Consider the following 9,457-nt stretch of genomic DNA (forward strand, 5'->3'; position numbering starts at 1 on the left):
TTTTTGTTTTGTTTTGTTTTTGTACCGGAATTTGAACTCAGGACCTCTAGTAGGCTACCTGTACACTCTGCCAAGTAGCAGTACCCTTCAACGTATAATTATAATTTCCCAAGTAACAGAGGAAACTTAAAGACATGACATGATCTCATCCTCCCTTCGTGGTTCTATTGTTATATATGTTCCTTGTACATATGTTAAAAGTCCAACAGGATATAGTCACTCATGCCCTTTCAGTGGGTCAATAGTAATTTATTTCTTTACCTGCTCAATCTTGGGCTTCTTTCCATTCGAACCTGCAGTTCTGCATTTACATTTGGGACCCTTTTCCCAATCCCTCTCTTAGTTTGCGGTTGAGGGATTACTCTGCCTCCATTAAAAAATTAATCTTAGCTTGCCACTGGTGGCTCACACCTGTAGTTCTAGCTACTCAGAAGGCTGAGATCTGAGGACTACAGTTCAAAGCAAACCCAAGCAGGAAACTCTGTGAGACTCTTATCTCCAACTAATCCCCCAAAAAGCAGAAATGGAGCTCAAGTGATAGAGCACTAGTCTCTAGCACAAAAACTTAGGGTCAGTGCCCAGGTCGTAAGTTCAAGCCCCAAGATCAGCACAAAAGAAAAACATTAAACTTGCAAATTGTAAACAATCACACAATACAAAGTTCAATACAACATGTGTTTTTATGCCTCAAGTATTTGAGAGTATTGTGCTCTCCTGGAAGAAAACAACTAGCATTCCAACATCTCTAGAATGGGATTTTCCAGTGCAGGAAATTTATTTGCGGCTTTCCCACATGACTTCCACTGCTGTCTTTAAAATCTGTTTTAGCTAACTGATCCAGTTGCTGCTATTACTCTCCTCCCTCCCCTCACAGTGGTACAGCATACAGAGAGGTTTGCTGCTACTGACTACTTTCCACCCCATATTAGAATTTCTTTAGCTTTCCCTTTCTTTTCTGCTATTAGTCACAGGACCATCCTATGTAAGAAGCAGGAAAACGTGAATGTAGTTGAGACAATAGTATAATTTGGTTGATGATTTAGCTAGATGAATAACTTAGAGGAATTTCCCAGTGTTTTTCTTTTTAATCGTGCTATGAAATTAATGTCTCATAAAAGGAAGTTTGCATTATTCGGTGCTCATGGCTCAAACAATTTCTAGCCCCACAAAACAATTGTTGGCTGTGTTTTGTCCATTAGCAATGAGTAGAGCAGGGAATATTTGCTTGAGCAGAGGGCTTTATTATCATTCTTTACATCTTTCTCATTCAGTAACTACTGTCTTCTTCTATACCAAAGACTGGCTCAGAACCCAAAGGGAATAACTTTTGAATAGAATAACTGAGTGGAAGACAGTAAGATTGGAAGGCAGATGGAACCTTGCTCTTAAGCCCTTGTGTTACCTTAAGGACATCATTTCTCCGAGTTGGATTAGCACTTCTTTTAAGATAAGGCTAGTTGCAACCATACAACAGACAACAGATATATCTAAAATATATCAACAGCTAAAAAAATTGAATCACTCCAAAACTAATCTCCAAAGCAACAACCATCCCATTAAAAGATGGGCCAAAGACTTAAAGAGAGTCTTCTCTGAAGAAGAAATAAGAATGGCCTATAGTCACATGAAGAAATGCTCAACATCTCTGGCCATAAAAGAAATGCAAATCAAAACAACTCTAAGATTCCACCTCACTCCAGTTAGAATGGCCAGGATCAAGAAATCTAATAACAACAGATGCTGGTGGGGATGTGGCCAGGAAAGATCACTACGACACTGTTGGTGGGAGTGCAAACTCGTTCAACCACGATGGAAAGCAGTGTGGCAGTGCCTCAAAAGACTAAACATAGAGCTCCCCTATGGCCCAGCAATTCCACTACTTGGCATTTACCCAACCATCCAGAAACAAGGGCATACTAAATCCACCAGCACAACAATGTTCATTGCAGCACTATTTACCATAGCAAAGATATGGAACCAACCCAGATGTCCCTCAGTTGATGAGTGGATCAACAAGATGTGGTATTTGTACACAATGGAATTCTATGCTGCTGTCAGAAAGAAGGGCATTGCCCCATTTGTTAGGAAATGGAGAGACTTAGAAAAAATCATATTAAGTGAAGTAAGCCAGACTCAAAGGAACTTAGGCTCAATGGTTTCCCTCATTTGTCATAATCAGTAGAAACCTTGGGCTCTCCTAGCAGAGATTTACAATAGAGCAAAACCTAGATACATAAGACCATGTAGTATGATGCTAAATGAAAGGTCCTCCAGGATAAAGAAACAAAAGTCATATAATGAGTGATTGTTTTCCTTAATGTACTATGTTATCTCTCATCTCTTTTGCTGTCCCTTGGTTATCTCATATTGTGACAGTATTTCACCTTGTTATCTGCTATATTGTATATATGCTTATTTGGTTATTTGAAATAAGATAGGAAAGGGGGGAAAACAAGATGAGGGGCAGGGTTGGGGGAGGGAAATGGGGACCATGACATGAGAAAAGTTATCAATGTTTGTGAAGTAATGTACCTTCTATCTGGTGAATATAATGTAACCCTTCTATTAACTACAATAACACATATATGAAAAAAGATAAGGCTAGCTGGATACCAGTGGCTCATGCTGTAACCCCAACTTCTCAGGAAACTAAGATTTGAGAATTACAATTTGAAGCCACCCTGAACAGGAAAGTCTGTGAGACCTTATGTCCAATTACCCATCAAAAAGCTAGCATAGAGCTGTGTGGCTCAAGTGGTAGAGTGACCAATCTTGAGCAGAAAAAGCTAAGGGATTGTACCCAGACCCAGAGTTCAATCCTAGGACAGGTCAATTAATAATAATAATAAAATAATAAATCAAAGTAATTAATGTGTACTCTACCTCCTAGAATTGTTAGGAGAATCATATGAGATGTAAAAATCCCTCAGCAGCAGTGAGCACATTGTCCTTGTTGGTCTTTAGCTTCTCCTTTTGCAAAATTGGGGTGCAGCCGGCTTTACAGAGTTCCTTTGACTCTCTAGGAAGTGACACCACAGAGGTGAAGGACCTTTCAGACATGACATGCTGTGCAAGAAGAATCCTAGGTACCAGCATTAGTAGTGGTCCTCTCACTGAGTCACCCACCAAGGACTTATTTCATGCCACAGGCCATCTGTGGTTAAATTCTGTTCCTATGACCTCCCTAAATCCACAGATCTTCAATGAGCAAGATGCACACAGCTTCCCTGAAGCCACTCCACAGAGCTGGCAGAGCTGGTGGTTCTGTAATGCTCCCTTAGGAGATGGGTTGTTGGCATCCATCTATCCCTTGGATTTGCCCACCACCCTTATAAGGCTCCCCAGTGGGTGTAGCCCAAGACCCATCCGTAGTGACATAATGGTCATGAAAGTGTGAGCCAGCCCCTTAAACTTCCTGACATGGCTCTTTTCTACGACTGGGGTTTAGTAATACTCGCTTTGCAGGAGTCTTAGACGCATGCAATGAACTAACAGAAAACCTGGATGCATGGGAGACAATTTAGTAAATGGCATCTGTTCCCGACGCCATGCTGTGTCCACATCAGCATCCTTTCAGACTTACTCCTTTACCACCTGCACACCCGGAGATGGCAGGTTCTCACCAAGTCCCCACCTGCGGGCACCGCAGAGGGCGCTTGTGGCCCGCCCTCCCTGCGAACCAATAGGAACGTGGCAAGGTGGCCGGAGAGAGCCAATTGGCGTGCTGTGGGGCGGGGCAGGGGGCGGAGCGCGGCCGAGGACTGCCTGGGGGACGCAGCTCTCGGGGTGCGGAGCGCGTGGGTCGGGTGCCCTCCTGGCTCTTTCACGGCGCATGGGCCGCGTGCCAGGGGCCAGCCACTGGCCTCTGCCCGCCCCACCCCCCAGCCCAGGACAGCGGGAATAAATTAGGCTATTCTCAGTAGGGCCTGAAAAGGAGTCCTTTCTGTGTACTAAGAAAGACAAAGTTGTGTCGGTTTCTACTTCTCAAACCCAAACAGCGCAGCGCTGTGGGGCGCCTGGGGCTGCCGCGCGGCATCCAGCAGCCTGTGCTGGGCGCCCCGAGGGGTCCCGGGGCAGAAGCCAGGGCCCCGCCAGGCCATGGCAAAAAGAAGCAGAGTCGGGATGCTCTGGACAGGAGGGGCTTTCGGAGTTTCCCGGGCTGTGACCCCCTCTCTCTTCCCTTGGTTGCAACCCTGCACATGCCTAAGGACGACTCTGGCTGCAGAGCTGCTGTGGGTGCTTCACCTACCTACTTCTGCCTGCTTCCCACCCTCTTTTGCATCTCTCCCTCAATTGCTCCACATTTCCTTTGCATCTTATCTCAATACATGTTTATGAATTTACTTGTGGGCTACTCCTGGGCTAGGTGTGAACCCTAGCAGGATAGGTCCTCTGGCACCTACATAGTGGGCACTCGGCAAACAAAATGAAGGAATGAATGAACCCAAAACAGGGTATTCCATGTCTGGTATGTTTCTGGAGCCATTCTTGTGTCTGAGTGATGAATCTGACCAATAGTTCATTAAAAAAATTTTTTTTCCCACAATGCTCTAAAAGAACACCCCATGATGGGTGGAGAATATGGAGGATCTTTCCATCAGACATTGGCTGGTCTGAAGCTATCATTTCAACTTCTGTGTTAATCTCACCCTTCTGGCAACATCTCAGGCCTTGGGAATTTTCTAGAGAAGATGCTCCAAATTTATTTGTATTTGGTTATTTGAAATTGGATAGGGAAGGGGGAAAACAAGATGGGGGGCTAGGGAGGACCAAGACATGTGAAAGGGTATCAATGTATGTGAATTAATGCACCTTCTTTCTGGCAAATATCATGTAACCCTTTTATTAATTACAATAAAAAATATCAAAAAAAGATGCTCCAAATCCCTGAATATCACATTGATATCTTATTGAGTTGAGAGAATTCACACTTCTCCACATAATAATGCATATGGCCATATGTACTGGATGCCTGTTGTGCTCCTGTGGCAGACATGTCCCTCACCTCTGCTATGTTCTCACTGGAGGACCACAGGCAAGAGATCCATCTCATGTTAAAGGAGGACTGTGAGACCCAGGAGGTGTCTATTATGCACAGAGAGAGACCTTAGTGAACAAGATGGCATACTGTCCCTACTTTGGCCTGGTGGAACTGACCCTCCATTTCAGTAGGAGACCATTAAACAAATGAATCCAAAGTGATTCAGTAAGATGAATTTCATCCTGGAAATTCTCGGGGTGATAGGATATAGAGGTCTAGCAGAGAGTACCATGCAGGAGGATGATCTGAGAGCTTCTCAGAGCAGATGGAATTTTAGCATAAAAGGATCCTATAAGGGTTGGTGCCCTTGATCCTGAATTTCAAAGTCACACTTAGAGCCCATGACCACTGCTCAGTAAGGAGAATGCAGGTGAGGTGACATCTCAAGACCAGAGAATGTTCTCTGCCTCTCCATTGGACATCTCTCACAAATTTCCACCTTCCCCCAGTGAATACCATAAGTCCCTTACCTCCCTTCAATTTATTTATTTTACAGTATCTGAGGAGTTTTTAATGGGAGAAAGAACCTAGGAATGGGGTTGTTTGAGGACAAGGAAATGAGCCACTTGCTGTGATGAATGTTCTTGAAAAGCAATTTATTTTTTCACGGCTAGCTTGCCGGGCTTGGGGAACAAAAGAGCTTTGGCTGCCTATCAAATATTAACAGAGGCTAACTGTGTTTTTCCCATTTCTCTTTCTTCGCACACGCTCGCCTGCACCTCTCCCTGTGCATGACAGAAATGACATCAAGTTCAAGGGCTCCTCGGGGTCTCCTCCTGAGATAAAGTGGCAGGTGCTTTCATGGGGCCGTGGGATCTTCTCCCTCATGCCCACCTTCTCCCAAACAGCAGCTGCCCTCCAAAGGCATTCTCTCTCTTCTGGTAGAAGGAGAAGGAACTATGGGCTCCAGAATATCCATGCATGGGTCTTCCCACCTGAGATCTCCGTACTGTGTAACCAGAGGGGACACAGCCATTTCCCTGAGTCAGTCACCAGATTCACAAGGATGTGAATCTGGTATGCTTAGCTTGCCCATGCCTTCCAATCATGCAAAACTGTTTCCTACCAAAAGAGCAGCTCCCATGCCTCAAGAGTCCCACCAAGCAGAGGAGACCTCCCAGATAATGATGACAGAGGCACCCCTGATGGTATTAACATTTGCTAGAATCTTCTGTTGTCAAATGATGGCAGTGCTTGATTGTCTGGACAAGTCCTTTAAGGCCTTGCACAGTAGTCAGCTAGCACAAAAGAAAGGACTCCGTTTCCAGCTGGCCCTGGTATAAATAAATATCTGAAATGTATGGTTGGATGAGTCCAAGTTTCAGCAGTAGTTCCAGGAAGCCAGAAGTTTCCTTCTAGCCTGGATCCTGCAAGAAAGGTCAGGCCCTACTTTTCTCCTTGATCATTTGTGATCTGACTTCTGCTTTTTGATGTGCTGAGTGGCCAACTGTCAGAAAGAGAAGGCCAGCTGAGAGTGATCTCTGCCTGAACAGGAAAGCAGATGGGAGGCATATCTGGAAATATAGCTTGCCTTGTCCACCAGGTTTGGCTCTGTACTGGAAGGACAGTGCCATATCAAACTCCATGAGCAGATCTTTTTGATTTGTAGAAAAGCATAAGCTTCCTCTTGCCTCCTCTGTCAACCATTATTCTGGATCTGGGCAGGTTTTTGTGGACTCAGGCCCTAGGTCCAGCTTCTGATAGTAGCTGCAGAGGCAAGACATGGTCCCTGCCTCCTCCCAGGATTGGAGGAGCTAGACAACAAAGAAGGTCCTCTGTGCACTTCACAGCCATTTAGAATTTTCATTTGCATCATCCTCCTCCCCTCCAGTATGGCTCCCCTGTGACTTGCTTTTGACTCTTAGAATATGATGGAAGTGACATTTATGTCTTCCAAAGCTAAGTCCTAGAAAGCCTTGCAAGTTCTGGTAGGGTCTGATGGATTATGAACTCTGGAGGAAGCCAAGTTCCATGGAGCAAGTTTATTCCAAGTCCACCATTTTCTTAGAATTTGTGTACACAGTCTACACAGTCGGGCCCCATGAGAGAGGACTTCCTGGTGGATTCCCAGCCCTCCCAATCACCCCAGCTGGGACATAGACACATGAGTGAGAAACTCAAGTGGGAAAACCCTCAGAAGAGTCTCCGGATCCTAGGACCAGCCCTTGTGCAGCCATAGCCAGATGAGAAACTTAAGGGAAAGCACTGCACTGAGTCTAGTCAGCTCACAAAATAAAATAGCTGTTGTAGCTATTGCTACGTTGGGATGTGTTCTATAACAGCAAGGGGAAAACAAAAACAAAAACAGAACCCAGATTCTGGCATGGGGAAGCAGTGAGAGGTTTATGTACTTTCCAGCCCCATTGGCCAATGGTTGTAAACCATGGTTTTTAACTAGTGGTTTTTAACAGACTATTTTTCCCACTAGAAATCAGCCCCAAAACTCTGATATGTAAGAAGAACCAAGTCACGATGACTATTTTTTGAGAAGCTGGGAGACTCCAAGATTTCCTTTTGCCATAAGCCCCTGAAGTGCCCCTGAGTTTCCTAGGATTGCAGAAATACAGTTTCTTATTTACCTTCTGCTGGCCCCAAGCAATTGTGCCCACTGTAATCTGGAAGCTTGTATATCCTGAGAACCATCCCTTTTTCTGCATGTGAAAGAGGTCCCGGGATCTTCTGTCTTTCCCTTTCCAAAAGAACCAAACATTATAGTGCCATAAGTCAGTGTGTGTGTGTGTGTGTGTGTGTGTGTGTGTGTGTGTGTGTGTGTGATACTGGAACTTGGGTTCAGGGCCTAGCACCCTTGCTTAGCTTTTATTGCTTTTTTGTTTTTGCTCAAGGCTGGCACTTTACCATTTTCAGCTTTTTGTTGGTTAATTGGAGATGAGAGTCTCAGATTTGTCTGCCCAGGCTGGCTTTGAGCCAGGATCCTCAGATCTCAGCCTCCCCAGTGGTTAGGATTATAGTCATGAGCCACCATAGCCTGTACCAGTGAGCCATGTTGAGAGGCTACACTATCTGCAATATCTTTTCTTCTAGACTTGTTAGCAATAGGGGTTCCCATCAGCCCTTGGTTTCAGTCCAACATTTAGCCAGGGAAAGAGGCAAGCATCATTTCCATTAGGACCTATAATCCTGAATGAGGTTCATACTCTCTGCAGAGCCACAGCACAGATTTCTCCAACCCTATCTATTCTTGTCTTTCCAGCTGCATTAACCACCCTGCTGCATGCACAAAGATGGCGGCCAGGCACGGAAGGAGAAGGCACACCTTCCTCTTGTAAACCTCAACTCCTCCCAAACCTCACCAGGGTTATCCTAGGTCATCCTGGATACTGAGGTCCTCCAGGTGCAGAAGTTGCCCCAGAACCCCCACTTTCTCCACAAAGACAGTGAGTACCCCATACATCTTGTTCCTTTTCACCCTTATCTCCAAATCCCCCCCAAACTGTTTCTGATCCTTGTGTTGCCTTCTTCTAAGGGAAAGCGATGACTTGCATAATAAGCATTTGACTCCTCTCCAAAACCAAGGTTTGTTCCAATGGCTTTGACTTTCAACCTCCTTGTGTCTCCTTGAAAAGATGAACCGCGCTTTTGTACCACAGGACATGCCAGGAATAGCTCCCATCGAGTGCTCGTGGGAGGGGCGAGCATAAGGAACAGGCCGCCAGGTCAGCCAGAGAGCTCCGAGCTACCATTAAGATGATGGACGCCTTTTTCCATGGAGCCTTGGGCAAGTCGTTGAACATCATTACCCATCTCTTCCTCGGGGAGGTCACAATGCAAGAGCAGGTGTCCTGTGTTCCTCTGGCCAGGATGCACCCTCTGGGGACCACCTTGGCCTCCTTGGAAGCAGAGGACTTGGGAAAAGGACTTCAAGATCCCCTGACTCTGGAGAACCTGGTACAGCCTTATCTAAAGGCTGGCTGCTGCAAGATGGACAATCCTTCCCAGGCAAACCATCACATCTCCCTAGAACCATTGTCTCTCCTCCAAATTGGGAAATTCTCTAATCGGGAGAATTATTATTTTTTTCCTGTCAAGGGAAAAAAATCTTTGTGATTTGAGGTGAGGAGTGAAAGAAGTGGTCAAGGACAGATTTGGGGGGGGCAATTTAGAGATATCTGAACAGACAATAATTTCAATACTTCCAATTATGTAATCACTCTGGTGATCAAGCACTGTGACAGGCTGTACTTGCAAAGGAAGCTTGGCCATCTCACTCAGCTAGAGAGTCAAGGTAGCTGAGATCCATGCTCTTGGTAGAGAACTGGCTGGGTGGAATCAAATCATGGCTGTCTGGTTCCAATGCCCACAGCTCTCTTTCGATGGGAGCCTTTGCTTGGGAGCTCCACAGGGACATTGTTTGCTGTGACAGAAACACAAGCCTAGTACAAGACCTGGGAGGTACAG

This window comes from Megascapheus bottae, chromosome 12, assembly GCF_031878675.1.
Source record: "Megascapheus bottae isolate mThoBot1 chromosome 12, mThoBot2.hap1, whole genome shotgun sequence".
NCBI lineage: Eukaryota > Metazoa > Chordata > Mammalia > Rodentia > Geomyidae > Megascapheus > Megascapheus bottae.